Raw genomic sequence first — 16438 nt, 5'->3', positions numbered from 1 at the left:
ACACACAAAATAACATCCAAGGCTAACACTCACGCCAGATAGTATGATGGCTGCAACCAAGAACCTAAGACAATGCAAGGAGGTACAAGTCCTAGTCAGACACTCAATAGGCTACTATGTAGGGACTAACATCATGGAGAGTCTCTTGGCATCAAAAAGCCCAAGCTAGGACTTGCGCAGATTCAACATCCCTCAACGGAAAGGCTTTTGTACCGCAAACCTTTTTATTATCTTAAGTTTTATTATCATTCACACATTTTATTTAATTTTTACTTAATTAAAGCTTCCTTCACCAACCCTCTGGGCACAATGATCACTAGGCTGCGAGGTAGAAGCCCCCTCCATATGCTACCCTACCCTACCCATGCTCATCCTACGACAAGTGCCCGTGGGCATGCATACTCCCATCCCAACCCCAATGATCATAACTTCCAGCAAATCCATGGAAGATCGGGCCTCGCAAGTCACCCAACAAATGTACGCGCACGTACTCGTGTGTGGCGCACCACCATCATGAAGATCATAACACAAGGACAGGAATGAGAACACAATGCAAAGAAAACACCCAACTAAAAGCAACATGGGAAGGATGGATTCTATACGAATCCCAAAGCCAATAAAATCATACATCATGAAATCACTCAATCGGCCTCAATTTGAGACTATGGATTCTACACGAAACCCAATAATGTAACAAGACCAAACATCGTGAACTCACTCAAGTGACCTCAATCCGAGAGTATGGATTCTACACGAATCCTAGCATTCACGAAACAAAAGTGAAGGTCCATAAAAAAACCATAACAAGTATAAAATCACTAAACTGAACACAACGTCGGGAGTACGGATGCAACACGCATCCCAATGCAACATAAACGTGCAAAAGTGGTCTGACTGATATCCAAATGGATCATCAAGGTCCACGACCCACATTGTGCTAAAAAAATTTGAAAAAATAGGGTGACACGCAAAACGAGGTAAAAACTCCAAAAATTTGAAAAAGTTCAAAATTAAAACCCATTTGGCCTTTGGGTTCAAAAATCCCAAAAATCAAAAAATAAATGGAATCAAACACCTAATGCAAAAACAGCCAGCATAACGGTGCAAAATCTCAAACCCTCATCCCAAAAAATAGGAAAATGTTCATACCTGTCCAACCGAGTAGAACTAGCATACAGAAACAGAGGGGAACACTACTTCTTAGCCTCCAAACAAACGGCTACCAAAAACAGAAGCAAAAATAGAGCAGAAACAATAAAACAGGAAAGCCCTACCTCACAGCCAAAAGGGCAAAACAGAAACCTGAACCATAAAATAAAACGCTCGTAGAAGTGGCTGAAAATTGCGGCAATCCAAGGTTTCCTCGAGCTAGATCCAACGAGCTCAACCTCACGATGATCCCACGCCCGTAGCTCCCACAACGAACAAAACATTAAATCCTCATGAAGAGGATTTTGGGTTTTACTCTCCAACTTTCCAATTTGAAAGTGAGAAGTGAGGAATTAAATTCCTTTTTGGATATTTATTCACTTTTCGAGTGAATAATCGATTAGGGCAAATAACCAGCCAACCTAGTTAAATCTCGAATGGACCCCAAACGAAAATAGGCTATTCCTATAAATAGGAATTCATCTATGGCAAAGCTGCCAGAAATTAAAATAAATCAATTAAAAAGCCCGAAAACCCAAAAACACAGAAATCACCTAAACAACTTTCGCAACAATGCGAACCTCTAAATGCACAAACACGCTTACTGGTCTAATCACATAATGCAAATGAGTTTCGGTTTAATAATCATCGAAAGGTTTAAATTAAACATTTAATAAAGGATACGTCGACCATACAAGGACAACATTGGTAAAATATGAAAGGTTGAATCACTAACTCCATGTGCCACTGCCAGGGATAGACATCCTACACACTAAACAACACGATCAAGTGCAATTGCATATAATAACATAGCCGAAGCAATAAATGCATTAGATCACCTAATTTAACCATTTATTTAATTATATTAAAATAATCTATTTACATCACTCACGTTCGCATAAAGCATAACAATGTAGGAATGAAGTAAATAACCATAGCATTAAATCCATCACATAACAAAATTAGAGGTATGTCCAAATACCAGATAACCAGATATCATCATAAAACACAATGTCATCTCAAAATGGCATCATCATGCAATATGATTAACTAAACAACATAGTAGTCTAAAATCCATGATACTGAAATCAAAGTGTAACATTGTAACATCTAACCCTTGGGTCCTCTCAAATGTAAACATAACATGAGTAACAAATATCTCTCTAATCAGAAATATAACAAGGTAAATGTCCGTAGCACATAACTAAATAATCCCACATGAACAATCTATTTAATTACTTACGCATTTAAATAATGATTGATTACTTTGCATTAAAAAGGCATTTAAAACACATAAGCAAACATAGTCATAAACATGACTAACCATTGCTACATGAACCTAGTCCAGTGTAGCATGGTAATAGAACATAGTGCAATCTCTGCACACATCTCAAGGTAATCACAGAAAAACCACATGATACCACATCAATCCTGGTAACCACTGGCACAAACCTCAGTGAACCAAAAATTAGATCATAATCTCAAAGATCAATCAAAAGCATAAACAAAGCAATTGATACAGAAACATAAATCCAAACACCTCAACGGTGTAGACCACTCAGGGTCACAATCATGATCCCATCACAAAAAAAGATCAGCAAGGGTGCATCCATCAGGACGACTTGCAAAAGTCAAATGGGAGAGGCACTACATCATCCCCCCCAAAGGCTAGGCTTACTCCTAGAAGCCTGCAATCCAAGAATAGAACCCAAAACACACAAGAACCAAAATCAAAAGCGAGCAATAGGAATGACTCAACAACTCTGTACAAGTCAAACCCAAATCACTCCAACATTCTCAAACCATCACATTAACCTCTAAATAGGTTAACCACGAGAGAATGGGTGTCACACAGACACAAGGTCCTCCAACAAGGAGCCTTCTATGCGCTACGAAGAACCCATCTAGCCATAGAGTCAACAATACAAGGTAAGGAAAAACCCTCTCTACCTCGTCAATAGGTGCCTAACTACAACATGCACCAACCACATGACCACAAAACCAGGTCAAAACACTAAGAACTTCCAACAAAAGTTGTAATCATGGGGAATAACCATCCCAAACTCCCAAGAATACTATCATGTCACACATGATCATTCTGGAATCCACGTAAACTCACCCTTAGAACAAAGAGGATGAAAGTTTACCAACAAAAGGGAACACTCCAAAGGACTACTCACCACCAAGCATAGGAGCACAACACCTGTCCAAGGTACAAAAGCTCAACTAACACTAGGAACTAGGGTAACACAACCCAACCAGACAAGATATCACCTTTCCACAAGGTTGCACAGACTTTCGTCAGTGGACACAATCATGAAATGTTTGCATACCAACTCATGAGATGGTAACATGTTTCCAACGATACCATGTCTCTCTAGCACCATGCTAGGAAAACCACACCTAATCTACCACTAAACTCAATCTCTAGCCTCAAGTCAACAGTTAACGAGAAAACTTGACTGAAACAATCCACATGAAGATATAAGCTTAGGGAGAAGGATACTACAGAGTATTAGGACTAAGAGGGAGTCTCTCTCTCAACCTCTACACTAACCAGTCCATGATGCGTTAGAAAACTCACAATTTCACCAACCATCAACATACTCACCTGAAAACACTAATTGAGCTAGTGGCATAACCACACTAGCCTACTCTCACAAGAGAGAAAAGGATACAGAGGTGCGCTTAAGACAACGTCCAAGAAGGAGAATATAGACTCATCAAAGAACTGAGTCACCCTCAAAAGACAAGGCAACATCATCCTCAACCAAGGAATGCTCACAAACCACACTACACCTCACAAGGGTGGTTCAGTGCAATAGGAAACACAAAAACCCAAGTACGAACTCCAACAAGTACCTAGTAGATTATGAAGACAAGATAACTCTTCCGTTATGAATAACATGAGGAGTTAAACTTCTCCAATGGCCATAACTACGATATGTCATGATTGAATTGGCCTCTACTCGAAAAGGTACTCAGAACATCGATCAGCAACTGCAGAAGCCATAGCTTCACCGCTGGACTTGGATTGAATCCATTTGAAAAGCGTCGAAAAGATATCGACAAGGACTACAACATGAAGAAGCTAAGAGAGACCTAAGACCTATGATCTGAGACACCATTCAAGACAAAACCACAAAGGAAAAAACAATAGTCTTGGCCACCAAGAAAAATGACGGACAAAACGTCCAAATCCACACAAGAGCACACATGCCCAAAACAACATAAGACATGGAATGAAACGTAATTCACACATTGAAACTATCATTACTCCTCTTTCATAATTTCATTAATTAAACATAACATAAGCACTAATGCATTATGAATAGAAAGATTTTCAAGCAAGGGTCCAAGAGTCACCATAAAACAAGTACATGTCTTTCAATTTCTTCCAAAAATAACATTAAGTTCAATCACCATTTAAACCATCCAATTACAATAACAACGTTAGATCTAACAAAGACACACTAGCATGTTCTCCATGATATTATCCCTTGAACGTACTACCAGAGGTTCGAGATGAACATGATAGAGTCACAACACACAACTGGGCAGTAGTAAAACACATCCAGAATAGTCATCATGAAACAAAATAAAAAGCCCAAATGGGAGAATTTTCGATTCCAACAGTAAGTACCAAAAAGAGCTCATTTCAACAATAAGTCAAATGTGACAACTGCCACAAAGAGAGCGATAGATAAAATTTGATGACTACTCCAAGAGAGGAAAATACTAAAAACCAATGCTAGCCCAACAACATGAGGAAAGTACCTCCAACCCAATAAAATAAGGCATCAAACAAATCACATTACAGGTGATGAATGAGTACAGTCACACAAGAGGGATAAATCACCACACAATGTTAAGGAATACATCATTCTAGCAATGTTAGAGAACACACTCACACACATCAAACAGTATACCATCAGTAATCTCATGCATATGCAAAAAAACAAAAATTTCCATGCAATGCAACATTTAGATATCCATCTAATTAATACAGTTTATATAAGCTTAAGAAACAATCAGATTGGGGACTTAAGTCATTAACCCAAATATATAATGCAAAACTACAACTTTGCAATGATTCACAATAAACACTCATTTTCAATGAAAGGAACCATTTCATCATTATAACAACAAAATAAAGAATCAAAAATAAGATTCATTCATCAACTTACAATCAGGAGAAAATAGGGAAAAAATGCACCTAACCCCACAAGGAGACACAAGAAGAGGCACACAAGCCAACACATGGAAACCAATCAGTGGCTCCTTCAAAAAAAAGGGTCACACATGCAACCAACCAAACAAGGCACATCGATCCCACCTACAAGGCCAGGAAGACTCACTTCCTTCTCCACACACTGCTCTAGTTGCATCTATTGGACAAGCAAGTCCATCATGAGTAGATACCAAAGAAAAAAAGATCATGAGTTCTTACCAAGACACTCGCACTCAACCAACGCAGCAACAACTACATGGGCAACATAAACACAGAGATCCCAATGTTTGAACATGGGCTCTGATACCAGATGTAATGCCCTGCTTAGAGATCCTTGGAAACAAGGATGAAATACAAGCCAAGAATTTTTTTTTATTTTACAAGTATGAATGCACATGACAACATCATACAGGGATCACAATGATCGCAACGGAAGACTTCACCACCATCTCGGCAACCAACGAATCTTCAAACGCCACTACCAAACTGACACACGCAAACAAAGACAACAACGAAAATGCACATGATGAGGGCACAAGAAAAAACCACTCATCAACAAAACACCAAGCTAGGGTAAAATGCAGAAACCTGAAATTTGGCTGAGCCTGAAATCTTGAAGCCCTGAAAATTGGCTAAGTCTAGATTTCTGAAGCCCTGAAATTTCCTAGAATCCATAACTTATCTCCGAGAGGTCTGAAACCTATCTCAAATGATTTTTCACATATATTAAAATATATCTTAAGTATAAGTTGATCAACTTATACGTAAACGATATATTTTAAACTCCAAGAGACTAAAACAGAAACACGAAAACTCGATTTAAAGAGAAATCGACAAAATTCAAAATGCAACAACATAGGGTCAAAGAACACCCAAAAGGGTATTCAAAACCACTCTCAAAAAGATTGGATCACGAAGAAAAGTGCCCGCTGATGGCACGCTCAAGTCTTTCACAAAAATCGTGCGACACTTTTTACTAAGGGAGCGCGATACTTCTCCTTAACGCGTGCGACACTCTTCCAGTGTCGTACGACATTTCTCAAGAAGGCATGCGACACTTTTCAGCATCGCACGACATTTTTCAAGAAGCCATGCGACACTCTTCCAGTGTTGTATGACATTTCTCAAGAAGGCGTGTGATACTTTACAGTGTTGTACGACATAGTTTGCATGGGCGTGCGATACTTTTTAGAGTGTCGCACCATGCTGAACAAATGTCGCCCATAGAAACACAAAAACACTCCCAGAAGCAAAAAGGACCAAAATGGAGCAAAGAACCTCCACACCAGGGAGTACCGGATCCACGCGAATCAAGGAATGAACACTCGAGTGCAATAACAACACAGAAAGAAGAACATCTATCCATCTCAACTACAACAGCAAAGAACACACTGAAATAAACATCGCAGTGAACTGAACCACCAAACTAAGTACGTAGTTCCTCCCAACCATCAATAGCATCATAAGACCATCGTGTGTCCTAGCCATCCCCCGCGCATAACATCCCAAGCCATCGACCAAATCGTCAGTACTGTCGTAATAGGGACGTCACTACTAAAATATGCACAATAATAACATAAGAAAATCTAACATGCTAGTGATAACGCATAAGATAATTCTACAGTAGATAACATCACCTATCACATGCTAAACAGCAGTAAGCAACAGATATACTACTAAAGCAAATCACATCATCTAATCATATGCTAAATATCATAATAAGGGAATGTGTCAAATAAAATAACATCATCTAAACATGATATACAAGCATCCCAAAGAAAGCATACTCTGGAACTCGAAGTACCAAGTGAAGACATCCAACAACGGTCGCACTAGGACAAAAGATCATCTCTGTACACCGATCCCTAGTAGTGGTGAAGGTAGCTACGCCTCCCAACCACGTGGAACCTGTAGATCCACACTCGTCATGCTGATGGAGATAATGATCCAACCACAAACACACAAAATAACATCTAAGGCTAACACTCATGCCAGACAGTATGATGGCTGCAACCAAGAACCTAAGACAATGCAAGGAGTATAGGTCCTGGTCAGACACTCAATAGGCTACTATGTAGGGACTAACATCATGGAGAGTCACTTGGCATAAAAAAGCCCAAGCTAGGACTTGCGCAGATTCAACATCCCTCAACGGAAAAGGCTCTTGCACCCCAAACCTTTTTATTATCTTAAGTTTTATTATCATTCACACATTTTATTTAATTTTCACTTAATTAAAGCTTCTTTTTCCAACCCTGTGGGCACAATGATCACCAGGTTGCAAGGTAGAAGCCCCCTCCATATGCTACCCTACCCTACCCATGCTCATCCTACGACAATTGCCCGTGGGCATGCATACTCCCATCCCAACCCCAATGATCATAACTTTTGACAAATCCATAGAAGATCGAGCCTCGCAAGTCACCCAACAAATGTACGCACACGTACTCATGTGTGGCACACCACCATCATGAAGATCATAACACAAGGACAGGAATGAGAATACAATTCAAAGAAAACACCCAATTGAAAGCAACACGGGAAGGACGGATTCTATACGAATCCCAAAGCCAATAAAATCATACATCATGAAATCACTCAACCGGCCTCAATTCGAGAGTATGGATTCTACACGAATCCTAGCATTCACGAAACAAAAGCGAAGGTCCAACAAAAACCATAACAAGTATAAAATCACTCAACTGAACACAACGTCGGGAGTACGGATGCAACACGCATCCCAATGCAACATAAATGTGTAAAAGTGGTCTGACTAATATCCAAATAGATCATCAAGGTCCATGACCCACATTGTGCTAAGAAAATTTGAGAAAACAGGGCGACATGCAAAACGAGGTAAAAACTCCAAAAATTTGAAAAACTTCAAAATTAAAACCCATTTGGCCTTTGGGTTCAAAAATCCCAAAAATCAAAAAATAAATGGAATCGGACACCTAATGCAAAAATGGCCAGCATAACTGTGCAAAATCTCAAACCCTCATCCCAAAAAATAGGGAAATGTTCATACCTGCCCAACCGAGTAGAACTAGCATACAGAAACAGAGGGGAACACTACTTCTTAGCCTCCAAACAAACGGCTACCAAAAACAGAAGTAGAAATAGAGCAGAAACAATAAAATAGGAAAGCCCTACCTCACAGCCAAAAGGGCAAAACAGAAACCTGAATCATAAAATAAAACGCCTGTAGAAGTGGTTGAAAATTGCGACAATCCAAGGTTTCCTCGAGCTGGATCTAACGAGCTCAACCTCGCGATGATCCCACACCCGTAGCTCCCACAACGAACAAAACAGTAAATCCTCATGAAGAGGATTTTGGGTTTTACTCTCCAACTTTCCAATTTGAAAGTGAGAAGTGAGGAATTAAATTCCTTTTTGGATATTTATTCACTTTTCGAGTGAATAATCAATTAGGGCAAATAACCAGCCAACCTAGTTAAATCCCGAATGGACCCCAAACGAAAATAAGCTATTCCTATAAATAGGAATTCATCTATGGCAAAGCTGCAAGAAATTAAAATAAATCAATTAAAAATCCTGAAAACCCAAAAACACAGAAATCACCTAAACAACTTTTGCGACAATGCGAACCTCTAAATGCACAGACACGCTTATTGGTCTAATCACATAATGCAAATGAGTTTCGGTTTAATAATCACCAAAAGGTTTAAATTAAACATTTAATAAAGGATACGTCGACCATACAAGGACGACATTGGTAAAATATGAAAGGTTGAATCACTAACTCCATGTGCCACTGCCAGGGATATACATCTTGCACACTAAACAACACGATCAAGTGCAATTGCATATAATAACATAGCTGAAGCAATAAATGCATTAGATCACCTAATTTAACCATTTATTTAATTATATTAAAATAATCTATTTACATCACTCACGTTTGCATAAAGCATAACAATGCAAGAATGAAGTAAATAACCATAGCATTAAATCCATCACATAACAAAATTCGAGGTATGTCCAAATACCAGATAACCAGATATCATCATAAAACACAATGTCATCTCAAAATGGCATCATCATGCAATATGATTAACTGAACAACATAGTAGTCTAAAATCCATGATACTAAAATCAAAGTGTAACATTGTAACATCTGACCCTTGGGTCCTCTCAAATGTAAACATAACATGAGTAACAAATATCTCTCTAATCAGAAATATAACAAGGTAAATATCCATAGCACATAACCAAATAATCCCACATGAACAATCTATTTAATTACTTACGCATTTAAATAATGATTGATTACTTTGCATTAAAAAGGCATTTAAAACACATAAGCAAACATAGTCATAAACATGACTAACCACTGCTATAGGAACCTAGTCTAGTGTAGCATGGTTATAGAACATAGTGCAATCTCTGCACACATCTCAAGGTAATCACGAAACAACCACATGATACCACATCAATCCTGGTAACCACTGGCACAAACCTTAGTGAACCAAAAATCACATCATAATCTCAAAGATCAATCAAAAGCATAAACAAAGTGACTAATACAGAAACATAAATCCAAACACCTCAACGGTGTAGACCACTCAGGGTCACAATCATGATCCCATCAGAACAAAAGATCAGCAAGGGTGCATCGATCAGGACGACTTGCAAAAGTCAAATGGGAGAGGCACTACAACATTATACCAATCATCATCTGTTATGGCTTGACTTACTATTTTTGGTTCCATTTTGCTGAGCAAACATGTTTCATTTCTGAGTCTAATCCTTGTCATTGGTCCTACCTCTTTGTTTCCAATAATTTGATCTGCAGGATGATGTCTTTTCACATACTTTGCCAATATAGGTTCTTTCCTTGTTTGCATGTTGTCTCTTTCAGAATCTGTATCCTCATGCATATTTTCATCAGGTATTTGTTCATTTTCTTCTTGTCAACTGTTCTTAGAATCTGAATGAACATTTTTTGTATTCTATAGCTTAGCTTCTGAATGTGTCTATTGTTCGACATTCACTGTCTGTGACTTAGTAGATACTAGATTCTGTTGTTGATTATCATTCTGAGTTGCAACTTCACCATCATTAGGCATACCTTCATAAGAGTATACAAAGGTCTTGTATTCCTCTACTTTCTTGGTGTTTTCAATACTTTGAACTTCTGCAAGATCATCAAATTTCACATTTGTGCTTTCTACTACTTTGTTAGTGTTAACATTCAAGCACTTATAAGCTTTTCTTCTAGTAGAATAACCAAGAAATGTGCCTTCCTCACTCTTTACATCAAAGTTTCCATTTCTAGACTCTTTATATATATAGCATTTGCATCCAAATATTTTGAAATGTTTTACATTAGTAAAATTCCCATACCATAATTCAAAAGGTGTTGCATTTGTACCTTTTTTAACTTGAACTCTTTTGAGTGTGTAGACTGCAGTACTTACAGCTTCTCTCTAGTACTTGAGTGCAACATTTTTCTCCATCATTAAGGTCTGGGCACAATCAATAACTAATCTATTCCTTCTCTTTGCTATACCATTCTAAGGTGGAGTCCTAGGTGGTGATGTCTGCCTTTTGATTCCTCTTTCATTATAGAACTCTTCAAATTCTCTTGATGTGAATTCACCTCCTCTATCAGATCTGAGACATTTTAGGCTCTTTCCAATTTCTTTCTCAACTCTGGCCAAGTACCATTTGAACATTTGGAATGCATCTAATTTTTGTTTCAGGAACATGACTATCATCATCCTTGAATAGTCATCTACAAATAGCATTATGTATCTGTCACCTTTGTAGCTTTGTACTTCAATAGGACCACACAAGTTAGTATGAACTAGCTCTAATACTTCTTTAGAAGTATAAACCTTTCTTTTGAAAGTTGACTTGCTCATCCTTCCTAGTTGGCATTGTTTGCACATGATGTTATTAGGTTTCTTCAACTTTGGTAGTCCTCCAACTTTCTTCATCTTGCTGATGCTTATCAGATTGTCAAAATTTACATGACATAGCCTCTTGTGCCATAACCATACATCATCAGTTTGAACAATAAGACAAGAAGCATCTTCTAAGTCTAGATAAAACAAGTTAGTCCTAGTCTGATCATCTTCTCCTATTAGACTTCCTTAAGAATCATAAATCTTAGCAATTCCTTTTTCAAATTCAACCTTACATCCTATGTTGCCTAACTGTGAGACACTTAACAAGTTATAATTCAGTCCTTCAACATAGTATGCATTGTCACATGATATCTTTTTAGTAAGCTTGATACTACCTTTCCCTTTGATCTAACATGGTGCATTGTTACCAAATCTAACACTATTTCCTTCATATTGAATAAAGGTAATGAACTTATTTTTGTCTCCAGTCATGTGATGAGAGCATTCGCTGTCTATGATCCATCTATCATTCTTGTTTATGCAGGTTACTAGGGCAGTTACTTCTTCTTCATCTAATTCATCCTTCATAGCCACATAGACTACTTCATCAACATTTTCATCAGAGTCTTCTTCAACAATGTAGCATCTTTTTCCTTTACCTTTGTAGTCCTTGTTTTCCTCTTTCTTATTCTTGAAGTTGCCTCCATCCCTGTAAACTTTCTTTTGTGTGCATCTGGCTACAATGTGACCAACTTCATTACAATTGAAACAAATTATTGGTAGCTTACCTTTGAATTTGCCTCTTCCTCTATGAAATATTCTTGCTAGTAATGCCTCTAATTGGTCTACATCATCTTCATTAGTGCTGTTGTCACTAGATACATACTTTTCTTTTCCATTCTTTTTCTTTGTTTGCACCTCATTATTGTCTTTTATCATCATCTTAGCTTTAAATGCAGATTCAAAATTTTCTGGCTTGTAGTTGTCAAAGTTGGATAACTCAAAGGCAGTGAGTCTTCCAATTATTCCTTCAAATGTTACTGTGTTGCCTAGTACACACCTTAGCTCTTGGATGGCTGAAACTCTTATAGCATAGATGGGAAGAAAAGTTCTCAAGTATTTGCTGCATACTATTTCTTCTGCTAACTATCCTCCTAGGCTTATTATGGCACTAACTACTTCCTTCATCCTTGCACCATATTGAGCAACATTCTCTCCTTCTTCCATTTTCATATCATCAAATTTTACTCTTAGGCTTTCTCTTTTAGCTCTCTTGACATTGGCATCTCCTCCATAGATTCTTCATAATGTATATCACATCTGATGTGAAGTATCACATCCTTTGATGTCATCATACTCGACATAGCTTAGTGCTAAAGCAATATATAAAATTGCTTGATTGTGCTCCTTCTTCTTGCTCATATCATCTATAGTGAGGGGTCCTACGGGGTCTACATGATCAACTATAATTGAGGTCTGTGCATAGTCACCTATTGATCTGAGGTGTAGCTTCATCAAACTTTGTCATGCAAAAATGTTGTCTTTGTTTAGCTTGGGAAATTCACTCTTGGACATCTTGATCTTCCTGCTGCTAGTACCTTGAAACAAATCAGTAGTGAGCTCTGATACCAATTGTTAGAATTATTTAGAATAATTGAGAGGGGGGGGGGGGGGGGGGGGGGGGGGTGGGGTGGGGGGTGAAAAAGTTATCCAAGGTCCAATAATGTTCAATAAAACTTTTTCTACAAATCCTTAATGGCACATAACTATAATTATCATGCATGCAATTAAACATTAAACAACCATGAAAAGTAAACATGCATCACACCATAACACTAAGGATTTGATAACCTAGAAACCCTCCAAGAATAAGAAGGTAAAATTGGAGTGGGGATGATACCCACAAAATAACTGTGCAATTGATTTCAACCACTTCTAATGGTTTGCCCTATTAAAGGCCTACCCTGTTAAAGGCTACAACATATTGTTAAATGTGACCTTGTTAAAGGATTTAAGAACATTAAACTTGGAATGTCACCCTGTTAAAGGATTTACATAGAGCTGTTAGGCTCACCCAAGTTCATGGGATTTTCAATCACCTTCTCTAAATAATCTTTCATCCCTCTCTAAGGATCTCTTATCCTTCTCCTAAGGATCTCTTTATCCTTCTCCTGAGGATCTCTTTATCCTTCTCCCAGGGATCTTCTATTCTTTTCCTAAGGCTTATCCACCTAGCTGTTAAGCTAACCTAGCAATTTAGGATTTCAATATCTAATACAATGGTAAGAAAGTATTAGAAGGGTTTTGACCTTATATAGATTGCAACCCTAACTATGTAGATTTTAGATCATTCTTCAATTCCTTTCTTTGCTTGGCTTCTCTTCCTTGCAGTGCTGACAGCTTGTTCACCCTTCAAGATCTATCTCCTTGAGTTCTTCCACTCATTATGCTAATGCAATCTCTGGTCACTTGATCAACTCAGAGTCTTGATGCTCTGTTCTTACTCCTCTTGGCTTCTTCACATGATCACACTTATGACCAATTCCCTCTCATGCACGCACACTTGATCACTGACCTATGACTCCTTATAAAGAAGTTTTGTTCTTCATTTCTCACTCAAATCTTAATTTTCTCTTGAGAAAATGGTAATTTTTTTCCCTCCAAATTGTTTCTTCTGGAAACTTCATGATAAATCCATTAGCATTCACCTTGGATTGGTTTGCATGGATTACATAGAATTCTGTGACATCTTCTCATCATTCATAACTTCAAACTACTTCACAAAATTTGATGTAACAACCTTATCATTGCTGATCTGGTGAGTCTTATCTTAAAAAATGATGCAGAAACTTGGCATTATTGGTTTACTGATGCTCGACACCTTCTTGTTACTCGACTTCTTGATGTTATTTACTAGTGCTTGGCACCTGAAGCATTTTGACTTTGATCGGCACTTGAAAACTTACTTGGCATCCATTATCTTTTTCTGCTACTCAACACCTGAAGGATTCTATGTTACTCGGCATCTGAGTAATCACTCGGCTTATACTAAATTTGAACTTGCTCGGCTTCAACTGAGAATCTATTTGGTTCTAACTAGCTTGCTCGGATCTTTCTAATGAACTTAGTTAATCCTTACATCTTTGATATGTCTTAGTGTGTCTATCCTCTATGTCTTAGAGTATGTCATCAATACTCTCTTTCATCAATGGCTTAGCTGATCCTTATACTTCATTACAACATCATAACTTCAACTTTTCTCTAGGTACTCTAGTTACATCTTATTGATTGCTACCTCCTTGTCAATCAACCAATTGATAGTATTTGGATCACTAAAGCAATTGTCATTCCTGCAAGTAACAAGTTTGACATCAATGATAAAACAATGATTGAAACATTGTTTACCAATTCCATTTCTCTTCATTCATGATCTTTTCAATCATTTCCAACATATTATTGTTCAATTTATCATGGATCATGTGTATTGTTCATGTTTATGGAATATCATTCATTTTTATCATGTTTGTTATATTTGATTCAAATGCAATAATTTGTGAAGAAAATTTTAACAACCTTTATTATCAAATTTTGATGTAATTCTTAATTTCAAATGATCTCTACAATCCCTTAAGATGTCTACAATTATCCAAATCCATGGCCAATTTGGTCTTAGGAGCCCATGTTTGGTCTTACGAGACACTCTAGTATGTAGTGGTTGCAAATGTTATTGATGATCTCTAGTTGAAATAGGGGTGTTACTAGCTTTGGTGACCTTGACATGACCATCTTGTAGCATTCCACATTTCACCAATAGCCCCCCCTAGGTTTTAGTTATGACCCTCAGAAGATTGACCTCCAAACAGACTTAAAGCATATTGGAGACTTTTCAATATAGGGTGGTTGTGAACATTGTAGGATCTTCATAGCTAGAGCAAGGTTGTTCACTAGGGTTCACCTACCCATCTAGAGCTAATGATGCTGACGATTTGATGGCAAGATCAACAATTTCAAAGTTACATAGTAATGCCAAATCCAAATGAAATGTGATCTCTCTAACATGAGATAGGTTATTGTAGACCTTGAAATTAGTGTCTTGTATCATTTAATGCTTCACCAATAGCCCCCATGAGCTCTGAGTTATGACCCTTGGAAGATCAACCTCCAAATGCACTTAGAGCATCTATGAGACTCTTTGGTACGAGTTGGTTGTGAATGCTATAGGATCTTTGGGGCTAGAACAAGGATATCACTATGGTTCACCTCCTATCTAGAGCTAATGTCACTGACAATTTGATGTCGAGATCAATGGTTTCAAATTTACATAGTGATGCACCAATGAACTAAGGCACACTACAAGTTTTGGCATCAACTGAGATTGCTATGTTGAAACCAAATAGAATGTGATCTTTGTAAAATGAGATAAATTATTATAGACCTTGACATTGCCACCATGTAGAATTTGACATTTCAACAATAGCCCCCACGAGCTCTAAGTTATGACCCTTAGAATATCGACCTCCATACACACTTAGGGCACATTCAAGACTCTTTGGTATGAGGTGGCCATGAATGTTGTAGGATCTCTACAGTCAGAACAAAGTTGTCACTAGGATTTACCTACCCATCTAAAGATAATGGCATTGATGATTTGATGCCAAGATCAATGGTTTCAAAGTTACATACTAAACCTAATGCAAGAGCATCCTGGGCTTTCTTGCAATGCTGCATGTTGGAGGAATTTTGGTTTGTGGTTGTGACTCGGTCACCAAAGAAGCCATGCTCGATCACTGTTGGGTATGGTTTATGCCTGGGAGCTTGGCATACTCAATGAGCTCAGTTTGCACTATGTTGCTCGACATGCTCTTGGAGTTTGACATGGTCTTGGAGTTCGGCATGGTCTGTGGTGCTCAATTTTCACTACAAGCTTAGGGATGCCTGGGAATTTACTAATGATTGGCTTGGTCCCTATAGGTGCTGAGTTGTTTGTGAGCTAACTTTTGCATTTAATTTATGTATGGGTATTTAATTTGAGTATTAGCTGACTTGTGGCTCAACATATATTTAATGTGAGGGAATTAATTTAGTTTTTAATGCATTGAGATGACTTGTGGCTTAGTTGGGTATAAATAAAGGGTTTTGTGGAGTCTTTAGCATAGGGAGAGAATTCATTCATTTTAAGGAGTGA

This window comes from Cupressus sempervirens, chromosome 10 (assembly GCF_028749045.1).
Source record: "Cupressus sempervirens isolate cs-2001-9-10 chromosome 10, ASM2874904v1, whole genome shotgun sequence".
In the NCBI taxonomy this organism is placed as follows: Eukaryota; Viridiplantae; Streptophyta; class Pinopsida; order Cupressales; family Cupressaceae; genus Cupressus; species Cupressus sempervirens.
This window is presented reverse-complemented; position numbering follows the sequence as displayed.